General features: G+C 42.2%; 1 protein-coding gene across 1 annotated transcript in view; it reads right to left on the bottom strand.

Annotated features, from left to right (window-relative positions):
- Positions 1-7,131: 7,131 nt before the first annotated feature.
- Positions 7,132-15,329, bottom strand: part of LOC134347888 (polycystin-1-interacting protein 1-like) — a 62,152-nt gene continuing 53,954 nt past the window's right edge. The window contains exon 3 of the transcript XR_010018288.1: positions 7,132-7,294. The gene's annotated coding sequence lies outside the window, so the exon portion shown is untranslated. The remainder of the gene's footprint in view (positions 7,295-15,329) is intronic.

A 15,329-nucleotide genomic window follows, 5' to 3' on the forward strand; every position in this document is an offset into this window, starting at 1 on the left:
GCTGCTTGGTTTGGAGGAAATTTTAATGGGGAAAAGGAAATGGTATGTACACAGCAGGAAGAGAGTTAACACCGCAGAAGCTAATTTCAGCTAGGTAACTTACAGACTGTGCAGAGAGTGGAAATTTCATCGCATCAATTGGTTGTAGATTTCAAATATTTTCAATTTATTAGCCTCCTTTGAAACCTTCAACCCCAATGCAGTAATATCTTATCCCTCTCCCCCTTTCATGATGTCTGTTAATGTTGTGTCAGTATGCTGTTTAAAATGTGAACTATATGAAAGCACATCAATTATATATTGGAAAGAAAACACAAAGCTCATGCAAAAAGAATTGGATCTTGGCAGATCTGCTCAGAGACCAAACAGTTTCTCCTGGCAACACTTGATGTTGGTTTTGGAAGGAAAAGAGCCTCCGTTTTCATTTCACTGAATAATTGCTAAGCAACAAAACCATGTAGTTGTCAGGAGTGTTCCATTTGTGGAGTGTGAATTGGTTCTATATGCTTTGGTTTATGAACAAGCCTCTCACTGATTCAGGACTGTCAGGTTGTTTGTCTTCTTTGTTTTATTCATTGTAGGATCTTGACTGTATCTCTTCCCACCCTGTCTCCTGTAAAAACGCAGTTCCCTTTTCTCAGTTCCTTCATCTTTGCTGCATCTGTTCCTATGATGTGGCTTTTAATTCCTGGACATCAGATGCACCCTTCTTCTTCAAAGAACAAGGTTTCTCTTCCTCCTCCATTGAAACTTCCCTCACTTGCATCTCCACCATTTCCTGAATATCCCCAGAACCATCCCATTTTTCCACCGCCGTCACAGTGATAGAGTTCCCCTTGTCCTTACCTACCACCCCGTGAGCCTCCACATCCAACACATCGTTCTACGCATTTTTTGCCATCTCCAAAGGTATCCCACCACCAAACATAAGTTTGCCTTCCCTCTCTCTCTGCTTTCTTTAGGGATCACTCCCTTCATGATTCTCTTGTCCATTCATCCCTCCCAGCACTTCACCCTGCAAGTGGCCAAAGTGCTACACCTGCCCTTTCACCTCTTCCCTCATCTCCTTTCAGGGCACTAAGCAGTCCTTCCAGGTAAGGCAACACTTCACCTGCAAATCTGTTAGGGTCACCTATTGTGTCCTGTGCTCCTGATACGGCCTCCTCTACGCTGGTGAGACCTATTGTAAATTAGAGGACCACTTCATCGAGCATCTCTGCTGCATCCGCCAAAAGTGGAACTTCCCAATGGCCAAACATTTTAATTCTGATTTCCATTCCTGTTCCAACATGTCAGTCCATAACCTCCTCTTGTGCTACGATGAGGCCAATCTCAGGCCAATACTCTATCTGGGTAGTCTCTAACCTGGTGGCATGACTATCAAATTTTCTTTCTGGTAAAAACATTTTTCCCCCTCCACTCTGGCCTCCTACCTCTTCTCACCAGCCTATCAACTCCCTTGGCCCCCCCTTCTCCTGTGGTCCACTCTTCTGTCCTATCAGACTCATTCCTCTCCAGCCCTTTACCTTTCCTACTCACCTGGCTTCACCTATCACCCTCTGGCTATCCTCTTTCCCCTCCCCCCACCATTCTATTCTGGCGTCTTCCCCCTTCCTTTTCAGTCCTGAAGAAGGGTCTTAATCCAAAACATTAAGTGTTCATTCATTTCCCTTGATGCCTGACCTGCTGAGTTCCTCTAGGATTGAATGAATTGGTTAACATGCCACAGACTGAGCAATGATAATTTTACTGAGTTATTTTAGTCTCATTTCTTTTGTGAATTTCCTACCTGGTGATTTTTGCTCGATGCTGAAATACTATGTTGTCAGATCTTATGACTTCAGATATTCTTAACAAGTAGAGACTCAACTCTGAATTGTGGGATAGCATGAATTAGCATGGAATAGCATGGATTAGCATGTATTTTTGGAAGGTGACGTGCTCATCTCAAAGTATTGCTTGTGGGATCTTATTAGCTTCTCTAATGACAATTACAGTCGCTGGGATAGTTTTTAGACTGCTCTATCATAGGCACTAGAACATAAAACATAGAATAGTACAGCACATTACAGTCCCTTTGGCCCACAATGTTGTGCCAACCGTCAAAACCTGCCTCCCATATAACCCCCCATCTTAAATTCCTCCATATACCTGTCTAGTAGTCTCTTAAACTTCACTAGTGTATCTGCCTCCACCACTAACACAGGCAGTGCATTCCATGCACTAACCACTCTCTGAGTAAAAAACCTTCCTCTAATATCCCCCTTGAACTTCCCACCCCTTACCTTAAAGTTATGTCCTCTTGTATTGAGCAGTGGTGCCCTGGGGAAGAGGCGCTGGCTATCCACTCTATCCATTCCTCTTATTATCTTGTACACCTCTATCATGTCTCCTCTCATCCTCCTTCTCTCCAAAGAGTAAAGCCCTAGCTCCCTTAATCTCTGATCATAATGCATACTTTCTAAACCAGGCAGCTTCCTGGTAAATCTCCTCTGTACCCTTTCCAATGCTTCCACATACTTTCTATAGTGAGGTGACCAGAACTGGACACAGTACTCCAATTGTGGCCTAACCAGAGTTTTATAGAGCTGCATCATTACATCGCGACTCTTAAACTCTATCCCTCGACTTATGAAAGCTAACACCCCATAAGCTTTCTTAACTACCCTATCCACCTGTGTGGCAACTTTCAGGGATCTGTGGACATGTACCCCCAGATCCCTCTGCTCCTCCACACTACCAAGTATCTTGCCACTTACTTTGTACTCTGCCTTGGAGTTTGTCCTTCCAAAGTGTACCACTTCACACTTCTCCGGGTTGAACTCCATCTGCCACTTCTCAGCCCACTTCTGCATCCTATCAATGTCTCCCTGCAATCTTTGACAATCCTCTACACTATCTACAACACCACCAACCTATGTGTCGTCTGCAAACTTGCCAACCCACCCCTCTACCCCCACATCCAGGTTGTTAATAAAAATCACGAAAAGTAGAGATCCCAAAACAGATCCTTGTGGGACACCACTAGTCACAATCCTCCAATCTGAAGGTTCTCCCTCCACCACGACCCTCTGCTTTCTGCAGGCAAGCCAATTCTGAATCCACCTGGCCAAACTTCCCTGGATCCATGCCTTCTGACTTTCTGAATAAGCCTACCATGTGGAACCTTGTCAAATGCCTTACTAAGATCCATATAGATCACATCCACTGCACTATCCTCATCTATGTGCCTGGTCACCTTCTCAAAGAGCCCTATCAAGCTTGTTAGACACGATCTTCCCTTCACAAAGCCATGCTGACTGTCCCTGATCAGACCATGATTCTCTAAATGCCCATAGATCCTATCTCTAAGAATCTTTTCCAACAGCTTTCCCACTACAGACGTAAGGCTCACTGGTCTATAATTACCTGGACTATCCCTATTACCTTTTTTGAACAAAGGGACAACATTCGCCTCCCTCCAATCCTCCGGTACCATTCCCGTGGACAACTAGGACATAACGATCCAAGCCAGAGGCTCAGCAATCTCTTCCCTCGCCTCATGGAGCAGCCTGGGGAATATTCCCGTCAGGCCCCGGGGACCTATCTGTCCTAATGTATTTTAACAACTCCAACACCACTTCTCCCTTAATATCAACATGCTCCAAAACATCAACCTCACTCATATTGTCCTCACCATCATCAAGTTCCCTCTCATTGGTGAATACCGAAGAGAAGTATTCATTGAGGACCTCGCTCACTTCCACAGCCTCCAAGCACATCTTCCCACCTTTATCTCTAATCGGTCCTACCTTCACTCCTGTCATCCTTCCATTCTTCACATAATTGAAGAATGCCTTGGGGTTTTCCTTTACCCTACTCACCAAGGCTTTCTCATGCCCCCTCCTTGCTCTTCTCAGCCCCCACTTAAGCTCCTTTCTTGCTTCCCTATATTCCTCAATAGACCCATCTGATCCTTGCTTCCTAAACCTCATGTATGCTGCCTTCTTCCACCTGACTAGGTTTTCCACCTCACTTGTCACCCATGGTTCCTTCACCCTACCATTCTTTATCTTCCTCACCTGGACAAATTTATCCCTGACATCCTGCAAGAGATCTCTAAACATCGACCACATATCCATAGTACATTTCCCTGCAAAAGCATCATCCCAATTCACACCCACAAGTTCTAGTCTTATAGCCTCATAATTTGTCCTTCCCCAATTAAAAATTTTCCTGTCCTCTTTGATTCTATCCTTTTCCATGATAATGCTAAAGGCCAGGGAGCGGTGGTCACTGTCCCCCAGATGCTCACCACTGAGAGATCTGAGACCTGACCCGGTTCATTACCTAGTACTAGATCTAGTATGGCATTCCCCCTAGTCGGCCTGTCCACATACTGTGACAGGAATCCGTCCTGGACACACTTAACAAACTCTGCCCCATCTAAATCCTTAGAACTAATCAAGTGCCAATCAATATTAGGGAAGTTAAAGTCACCCATGATAACAACCCTGTTATTTTTGCACCTTTCCAAAATCTGCCTCCCAATCTGCTCCTCTGTATCTCTGCTGCTACCAGGTGGCCTATAGAATAACCCCAGTAGAGTAACTGCTCCCTTTCTGTTCCCGACTTCCACCCATACTGACTCAAAAGAGGATCCTGCTACATTACCCACCCTTTCTGTAGCTGTAATAGTATCCCTGACCAGTAATGTCACCCCTCCTCCCCCTTTCCCGCCCCCCCCCTCCCTTTCAGAGCACTGAAATCCAGAAATATTGAGAATCCATTCCTGCCCTGGTGCCAGCCAAGTCTCTGTAATGGCCACTACATCATAATTCCATGTATGTATCCAAGCTCTCAGTTCATCACCTTTGTTCCTGATGCTTCTTGCATTGAGGTACACACACTTCAGCCCTTCTGCCTTACTGTCTTTACACCCTTTATTCTGCTTCTCTTTCCTCAAAGCCTCTCTATATGTTAGATCTGGCTTTACTCCATGCACTTCTTTCACTGTTCTATCGCTCCAGGTCCCAACCCCCTTGCAAATTAGTTTAAATCTTCCCGAACCATGCTAGCAAACCTACCTGCAAGGATATTGCTCCCCCTCGGGTTCAGGTGCAACCCATCCAATCTGTATAGGTCCCATCTTCCCCAAAAGAGATCCCAATGATCCAAAAATCTGAAACCCTGCTCCCTGCACCAACTCCTCAGCCACACATTGAACTGCCATCTCCTCCAATTCTTACCATCACTGTCACGTAGCACTGGCAGCAATCCTGAGAACGCCACCCTTGAGGTCCTGTTCTTCAGTCTTCTGCCTAGTTCCCGAAACTCACACTTCAGGACCTCATCCCTCTTCCTGCCTATGTTGTTGGTACCAATATGTATCACGACTTCTGGCTGCTTTCCCTCTTGTACCAGGATGTCGTGCACCCGGTCAGAGACATCCCAGACCCTGGCACCCGGGAGGCAACAAACCATGCGGGTGTCCTTCTCATGTCCACAAAATCTCCTGTCTTCTCCCCTGACTATAGAGTCTCCAATGACGACAGCTCTCCTCTTCTCTGTCCCACCCTTCTGCACCACCGGGTCAGACTCAGTGCCGGAGGCCCTGCCACCGTGGCTCACACCTGGTCGGTCGTCCACACCAACGGTATCCAGGATGGTAAACTTATTATTCAGGGAAATGGTTACAGGGGTGCTCTGCACTACCTGTCTGCTCAACTTCGCTTTCCCCCCTCTGACTGTCACCCAACGAACTGCTTCCGACAGCCTAGGTGTGACTACCTCCCTGTAGCTCTCATCTCTGACTGCCTCATTCTCCCTTATGAGTTGAAGGTCATCCAGCTGCTGCTCTAGATTCCTTACATGGTCTTCCAGATTGCCCAGTCTCAATACTACTGATACTACTCGTCTCAGTAGTATCCAGGACATCTTCAAGGAGCGGTGCTTCAAAAAGTCATTAAGGACCTCTATCACCCAGATCATGCCTTCTTCTCATTGCTACCATTGGGACGGAGGTACAGAAGCCTGAAGGCACTCACTCATTGATTCAGGAACTGCTTCTTCCCCTCAGCCATTGGATTTCTGAATGGACATTGAACCCATGAACACTACCTCACTCCTTTTTTATTTCTATTTTTAGCACTACTTATTTCATTACCTATTTAATATATATATACTTACTGTAATTCAGTTTTTTTCTCTATTATCAAAGGTTCAAAGGTTAATTTATTATCAAAGTACACAACTCTGAAATTTTTCTTCTCCAGTTAGCCATGAAACCAAGAAAGAAAAGAATGGCAGCATTATCAGCTCCGAAAACCCCTCTCCCTGCATAAAAGAACCCAACAGTGGAACAGGCACATCAACCCCCAAATCCCCCTTCCCCACACACAAAAAACGAGAAAGATCGGGTGAAGAACACAAAATATAAAAAGCTATAGGACTGAAAAAAGTCCATAATCCAAAATGCAGAAAACCTGGGTAACCTTCTCCAGGGACAGCGGCAGTCCTCTCTCCTCTTTGATAACAGAGTGATCCCCCAGCGATCAAAAGGCAGTCTCCTCCCTCTGTAGAAGAGTGATCCCACCAGTGATCAAAATTCAGGCAGTTGGCACTCATCGTCTGCATTTGCCTTGATGTTTCGAACTCCCTCGTCACTTTAGTCAGCAAACAATGGAAGCTTTAATCAGTGAAATGCAGTCGAACATTGACTTGTGACCCATTCTACAGCCGTATTGCCATGAGGTTCACACACGCTGTCTTTGCCTCTTGGAATCCCCTTGGAGACTGCAGAGCACCGAAATACTAAAGCGATCTCCGAACTGCAAATCACAGGCTCCAACAGTTCCAGAATCACGTTCAGCAAGAAAAACAAATGTAAAAGACATTAAAAAAAAGTGTCCAGAAGATGTCAACAGAACGAGTGTTGTATGCAGGTACCATCCTGACCATTATAATGTATTACATTGTACTGCTGCCACGAAGTTATCACATCAAAATCTGACACAAAATGCTGGTGGAACGCAGCAGGCCAGGCAGCATCCATAGGAAGAAGCACAGTCGACGTTTCAGTCGACTCAAAGTCCTGACGAAGATGGCCTGAAACGTCCACTGTGCTTCTTCCTATAGATGCTGCCTGGCCTGCTGCGTTCCACCAGCATTTTGTGTGTGTTGCTTGAACTTCCAGCATCTTCAGATTTCCTCGTGTTTGCGACATCAAAATCCGATTCAGAATCAGGTGTACTACCACCGGCATGTGCCGTGAAATTTGTTAACTTAGCAGCAGGAGTTCAATGCGATACATAATCTAGAAGAAGAAGAAAAAACATAATAATAAATAAATAAGCAAATCAATTACTGTATATGCATATTGAATAGATTAAAAACCATGCAAAAACAAAAATAATATATATTAAAAAAGTGAAGTAGTGTTCATAATTTCAATGTCCATTTAGGAATTGGATGGCAGAGGGGAAGAAGCTGTTCCTGAATTGCTGAGTGTGTGCCTTCAGGCTTCTGTACCTCCTACCTGATGGTAACTGTGAGAAAAGGGCATGCCCTGGGTGCTGGAGGTCCTTAATAATGGACACTGCCTTTCTGAGACACCACTCCCTGAGGATGTCCTGGGTACTCTGCAGGCTGGTACCCAAGACATGACATATGTCAGTGATACTAAACCTGATTCTGAAATACTTGAAGACTAACTGCAATAAATCTGACTCGGTGCTGGGTGTTTGGGTAATTTTAATATTCTGCTGCAAACCTATTAAAATACTTTAAAGAATATGTAGATCTGTGATTCACCTTATTGAAAATGATTATTAAAACTGCAATATGCTAGAGTGCATAAATTTGTAGTCATCAATCAGAATCAACATGCAATGAGTGATATGAGTGATGTGTAGTATTTAAAATGTGTTGGTCTAATATCAATTGGTGTTACTAAGTAAGTGCTATTGCTTGAAGATAGAACTGCAAGTTATGATGGAAAGTTCTGATCAGTTGCATGGACAGATAGTTTTAATGTAATATTGAAAAGAAAATGGGAAAAGAAACTAAATTGGAGGGCTTGAAACTAACTCACATAACCGCAGAAGCAGGGGAAGGCCAGGGATGGGGAAGTGGGTCTTTGTACCGATCTATTAATATGGAATGTTTGCACACTCATTAATAACAAAGATTGGAGAGCATTTACAAGCATGTACTGATTTAGTTGTACACTCATCTCACAGAGAAGTGAGTATCTGCATTAAGATACATGGTTGTTAATAACCTAGATCAGTGGTCCCCAACCTCCGGGCCGCGAAGAATGCAGGGATGCAGTGGTAGCCGGGACGCACCCAGCACACCTTTAAGAAAAAAGCCAAAATAAACAAGCTGATTAATTAGGTGCCGCCTGGCACGTAAATGTTGGCCCAGATCAGAGGCGATTGCCGATTTCACTTGCTGGAGTGAATTTCTGGAGTGGTGCTGTTTGTATAGGATATGGTTGCAACTGTATTCTATGATGAAAATAAATCAGCTCAGATGCAGAAAACTGAAAAAATGTGATCCCAGATTTCTATGCATTGTTTTCTCGCCCCACCTTTATGTTTTTGCATGACCTAACTATTTATTTGGTAGTTAAAAGTTATAATTAATTAAATTAGCCAATTATCATCTAAAAACACTCACCAAAACAAGTACTGTGAGGAAAACAAGTATTTTTTTAAAATATTGTGGTGAAAACCAGATTTGAAGTAAATTTTCAGTTACAAAGGTCAAAATAGATGATATCTTGATCATTACACCTCAGAATGGAAAAGTCCAGTTTCTGAAAATGATAACAATCTTTTGATCAGTTAAGATAAATGCTTCATCGTCTGACAGAAGTGTAAGTTGAAGTTGCAGTCAGCTTTCAAACCAGTAGACCACAAAGCCATCATGAAGTCTGAGAAATGAACAGTTCAGTTTTTAAAATACCTGTGGTTCACATGACACTGTGAGTGAACATTGTTTATAACATGTACTAATTTCTGTCTGGGTTGTGGCAACTTTTTATAGAAGGCCCCCACAGATGTCTGTTAAGAACCCTCATGTCTCATTTATAGCTCTTCTCTTTCTGTAGCTGACTGCATTAGAGCTTAAGAACCAAATGAAAACTTAAAATGACAAAAATGAGTTATGAAGCTGCTGCAAAATATTAACTACAAATGAAAAAGGCGGTTTGAAATCAGGGAAGATTGTCAGTGGCGTGCCTCACGCTCAGTGTGGATGAGCAGTTTGAAACCTGTTGATTTGATTTGTCGAAGAGTTTGCATCTGAGGGCACAGTCTCACAATAAAGGGATGTCGCTTTAAAACTGAGGTGAGGAAGAATTTCTTCAGCAAGGAGGTGGTGAATCATTCAGAGAAGGCAGTGAAAGTCAAGTAATTTGGTGTATTTAAGGCAGAAATTGATATGTTCTTGATTGGTAAGGAGATTAATGATTACGGGGAGAAGGTGGAAGAATGGGGTTAAAAAGAATCATCCATGATTGAAGGATGCAGCTGACCGGATGGGTCGAATGGCCCAATTCTGCTCCTATATCGTATTGTCTAATAGAATCAGGAAGAAGCCAAACACCATCTCATAACCGTTCAATGAGGTCATCCTGTAACTTGTCAATATACAACTTGCAACTGATTCTTATGTCCCAAGAAGCCATCATTTTCAGCTTTCAACACACTGTATCTAAGAGTATCTACAGCCTTTTCCCCAAAATTAGTAAAAGGATACTTTTCTGAGAAATTGAGTAGTTATGTACCATTGAGAGCATCCTGACAAGTTGCATCTCCATCTGCTATGGGAGCAGTCGAGCTTCAGACCAGAAGTCTCTACCAAGGACTGTGAGAACAGCCGAGAGGATTATAGGGATATTCCTACCATCCATCAGGGATGTGAAATTTGTTGTTTTAAAGCAGCAGCACTTTGCAATACATAATAATTACAATAAAAGTATATATATTACACACACACACACACACACACACACACACACACACACAAACATTGAAGCAAAAAGAAAGAAGCTTTTCCTGAAATGTTGAGTGCATGTCTTCAGGTTCCTGTACCTCCTCCTCGGTGGTAGCAATGAGATAGTGATGGGGGTCCTTAATGATCGAAGGCACCTTTTGAGGTATTGCCTTTTGAAGGTGCCCTGGATGCTGGGGTGGTTAGTGTCCATAATGGAGCCTGCTGAATTTACAACCTTCTTCAACTTTTTCCAAACCTGTGCAGTGGGCCCTCCATACTAGATGGCGATGCAGCCAGTTAGAAAGCTCTCCTGAGTACATCTGTAAAAATTTGAGTATCTTTAGTGACATACCACTTCACCTCAAACTCCTAACGAAATTAGTTGCTATTGTGCCTTCTTTGTAATTGCATCAATATGTTGGGTGCTGGATAGACCTTCAGAGATGTTGACACCTAGAAACTTGAATTGCTCACTTTGGATCCCTTGTTGAGGACCAGTCTGTGTTCCCTTGACTTCACCTTCCTGACTCCACAATCAAATCCTTGCTCTTATTGATGTTGAGTGCAAGCTGTTGGTGCAACATCACTCAACCAGCTGATCTATTCTGCCCCTGTATGCCTCCTCATCACCATCTAAAGTTCTGCCCACAATAGAATTGTCATCAGCAAGCTTATAGATGGTGTTTGATAACACTCTCATCTCTTAATCAGTGGTTAAAATCCAGACTTGAACTCAAAAATCCAGGCTGTCTCTTCAGTGTAATATTTGGGGATAGTTTTTTAAATGGAGGTACAGTCTTTTGGATCCAATGTTAAAAAGAAGACAAAAGAGTCTTTAGATGCTGGAACTTGCAATAAAGAAAAAGAATACTGGAAGTCTAAGGCAGATTAAGCAGCATCCGTGGAGACAAAAATTGTAATTCAACATTTTGGGTTGAGGTTCTACTTTAGGACTGAATGTTAAATTCTATTCACTCTCTTAGGTGGATTTAAAAGAATTGCATAATCCTGCAGAAGAAAACACTTCTTACAAGAATATTAAACAAATTAATTTCAACAAAGAAATCTCTCATTAATTCCCTTACCCCACATGGTTCCACTTTCTGACAGAACTTTTATCTATTTTTCATGCTTTATATTTCGTAGTTTGGGCTTGGTGGCAGAACTGAAACTTGACTCTAGATTGGTGAATAAGATGGGAGCATTGTTGGCAACTGTCACCAATGTGCACAGAAAGCGCCTTCCTTTGAGAACAATATCTAAGCCAATGAGGCCTTTGCCTCAACCCTCCTCATGGGTATTCCCACACTTTCTGAAAGTAAGTTGAAGCATTCAGATGCAGAACTCAAGGAATGATTTCCCACCATCCAGGCCATGCTCTGTTCTCATTGCTGTCATCAGGAAGAAGGTACGTTAGGCCTTAGGTCCCACACCACCAAGTTCCGGAATAGTTATTACACTTCAATCATCAGGCTGCTGACCAGAGGGAATAACTTCACTCTCCTCAACACTGAACTGATTCTACAACTTACAGTCCCATTGACAAGGGCTCTACAACTCATGTTCTTAGCATTATTTATTTACTTTTTTTTTATTTGCACAGTTTGTCTTCTTTTGTACATTGGTTGGTTATCAGTTTTTGCATGCAGTTTTTCATGGATTACCTTGTATTTCTTTGTTCTACTGTGAATGCCTGCAAGAACATGAATCTCAGGGAAGTATAGGATGACATATACATACTTCGATAATAAACTTACTTTGAACTTTGAAATTTGAAATGATTTATCAAACTTTTGTTATTTGCTGAATGGCGTGGATCTACAGAGTAACAGGTAAAATAAAATATCACTGTGATTCAAATAAATGATGGCTATTACCTCAGCAGAACTTTGTACTTTTATGACCTTTCTGGCTTACTCTTTATTCTTGCTTCTGTTTTCTGTTCCTGAGACAAGCGGCTTTTGTCTCCACAATTTTGCTGGATATCTTCATTTTTAGTCCCGTGTATCCACGCATATTTCTTGATGATAGATATATTAACAAAACCAGTTGCAAATTGCCTTCATTTAGGTGTAGGGTTAAAAAACACATCCCTTCCTTTCTCAAAACACACTAGGATTTCCTTGTTCTTAACAGATGAGATAGTCCAACAATCTCTGGTTGCATCAGTTCGAAAGAGATGCAAGCTGTTCCAACAGCAGATTTGCTCAGTTTTAATCCACAATTTCATTCTTAACAAGATATATGCAGATGCACATTTGTTTTAGTTCAAAATGTCTGCAACATAGCTAAGTAGTTTCTTTGAGGAGGATAATGAATAAACTAAAAATGTCATAGAGTCATAGGAAAGTACAGCACACAAAAGACCCTTTGGCCCATCTAGTCCATGCTGAACAATTTAAACTGCTACTCCCATCGACTTGTACCTGCCCTCCATACCCTACCATCTATATGCCTATCCAAATTTCTCTTAAATGTTGAAATCGAACTCGCATGCATCACTTGTGCTGGCAGCTTGTTCTTCACCCTCATGACCCTCTGAGTGAAGAAGTTTCTGTAAAGGGTAAAGCTGGTGTGAAATATTTTGCACAAGTTAGACTTTTTTAGACAGTGCTGCAGCAGTTACTGAAGTTGCCACATAATTTCAGTGATCTCAGCTTGACACTGACATCAGGTTCTGTCACTGCTGGGTCTGCATATGTGTCCCTCGCTTGGGCGCAATGTTTTCCTCTCAAAATACCACAAATTGCTGGAGGAATTTAACAAGTCAGGCACCATCTATGGAGGTGTAGAAAGAGTCAATGTTTCTCGCCGTGATCCTTCATTAGGGCTGCCCCATTTTCCAAGAACATGCTGTTAAGTAAACTGGCTACTGTCAATGGTCCCTAGTGGTGGGAAGGTCAGGAAGTGCGATAGAATGGGTTGCATGGTGATAAATGGGGAAATAGGATCGATGGAAGTACTCTGACTGCTGCTGCACAACTGATATGTCAAATGAGTCCGGCATTGTATGGAAATATATGATAATAATATGTGGAACAGTTGATAAAATGACACTGTTTAGCATTAGAATAAACCTAACGTATTGCATACTTCCTTAACAAGGATTCCAAAAACAGGCTCTACTCAGTACTGTATAATTGTTTGTTTTTATTTCTCTTGAGAAATATTAAAACACTACATTTTGTATGGCAAATTACTTGTTAGGTTCTTTCATATTGGTTTCATTGCTTATGCTCCGTGGATGCCACTCTCCAGTAAAAGTACTAGATTGAAGAACCATCTCTTTAGTTTCAAATATTGAAAATTGTAAGATATTAAAAGCAATGGAAGAGCTAAAGAATGTTGTTGTGCAGATAAGTATGTCACTTAATTGGAAGTATAAATTTTAACAATGCAAATAAAAGCAGAGAATATAATGTCAGAATGTAATATTGAAATTGGAATGGAATTCAAGAAGGTACATTAAGGTACAGTTTCAGGTTATGCATTATTAGCAAGAAGTCAAAACAATAGGAAAAGATATTTTAACTATGAATAAAAGTTTAGTGATTTGGCTTACTTTAACAGGCTAAGTGAACTGTTCAAGATCTTGAAGAGTTGCACTCGAGAAAACAAAGACTGGTTGGCTTATGAAATTATGATCATACGGACTAGAAGGGCCGAGATGGCCTATTTCTGTGCTGTAATTGTTGTTATATGGTTAAAAGACTGAAGGCCTTTCCTGGAGGTGTGTGTGTGTGTGTGTGTGTACGTCAGAGAGGGGGCAGGTAACTGGGAGGATGGGAAGGAGGTTTGCTTTGCGGTTGTTGTCTTGTTATGTTCTGTTTGTGTTGGTCTAGTGTTGAACATTGTGGAGATGCTATGTTGACGCTGGAATGTTTGGGGACATGTGCGAGCTGCCCCCAACACATCCTGGGGTGTGTTGGTTGTAAATGCAAATGACGTATTCCCCTATATAGTATATTTTGATGTACATGTGATAAATAATTCTGAATCTGAAAGTACTAGATAGTGTGAGGAAGAATTCCTTACAAGCATATTAGATGGAAAATGGAGCAACAGAAAAAGTTGGAGGAACCCTTTTGGTCAGGCAGCATCTGTGGAGGGAAGTGAAAGTTGATTGACTGTAAGTCTTTTTAATATAAGGATTGGATGGTTTTATTCAAGGAGAATAATTAATTGTTATGGGGAATGAAGAGGAAATTCAGTCATTCAAGAAGAATGACTTCCATTTATGCAGCAGCCTTCATTGCCTCACAGTAACCCAAATCATTATCAGCAATAAACTTCTTCTGAAGTACAGTAATGCAAAAAATATGCCCACACTATTGCAAGGCAAGACACCACAAACAAAATATGGTCACCAGATGGAAATACTTTGGTGATATGTTAGGAATAATTATCATCTTGGGCCATGGGTCTAACTCCTCTGCTCGTCAATAAACTTTGCTACTCATTGATCCATGTCTCAACTAATATCTAATAAGATCTTGCAACACACATAAAAATTGCTGGTGAACGCAGCAGGCCAGGCAGCATCTCTAGGAAGAGGTGCAGTCGACGTTTCAGGCCGAGACTCTTCGTCAGGACTAACTGAAGGAAGAGCTAGTAAGAGATTTGAAAGTGGGAGGGAGGGGGGAGATCCAAAATGATAGGAGAAGACAGGGGGGGGGAGGGATGGAGCCAAGAGCTGGACAGGTGATTGGCGAAAGGGATACGAGAGGATCATGGGACAGGAGGCCTAGGAAGAAAGAAAGGGGGAGGGGGGAAGCCCAGAAGAAGGATAAGGAGTCGAGTGAGAGGGACAGAGGGATAAAAAGGAGAGAGAGAGAAAAATTAAAAATAATAATAATAATGAAAAATAAATAAATAAATAAATAAATAAATAAACAAATAAATAAACAGATAATGGATGGGGTACGAAGGGGAAGTGGGGCATTAACGGAAGTTAGAGAAGTCAATGTTCATGCCATCAGGTTGGGGGCTACCCAGACGGAATATAAGGTGTTGTTCCTCCAACCTGAGTGTGGCTTCACCTTGACAATAGAGGAGGTCATGGATAGACACCATTCCCATTCTGACATGTCTGTCCACGGCCTCCTCTACTGTCAAGATGAAGCCACACTCAGGTTGAAGGAACAACACCTTATATTCCATCTGAGTAGCCTCCAACCTGAGGACATGAACATTGACTTCTCTAACTTCCATTAATGCCCCCCTTCCCCTTCGTACCCCATGCATTATTTATTTATTTATTATTATTTTAAATTTTTTTTCTCTCTCTCTCTCTCTCCTTTTTCTCCCTCTGTCCCTCCCACTATACCCCTTGCCCATCCTTTGGGCCT

Source organism: Mobula hypostoma, chromosome 6, assembly GCF_963921235.1.
Source record: "Mobula hypostoma chromosome 6, sMobHyp1.1, whole genome shotgun sequence".
In the NCBI taxonomy this organism is placed as follows: domain Eukaryota; kingdom Metazoa; phylum Chordata; class Chondrichthyes; order Myliobatiformes; family Myliobatidae; genus Mobula; species Mobula hypostoma.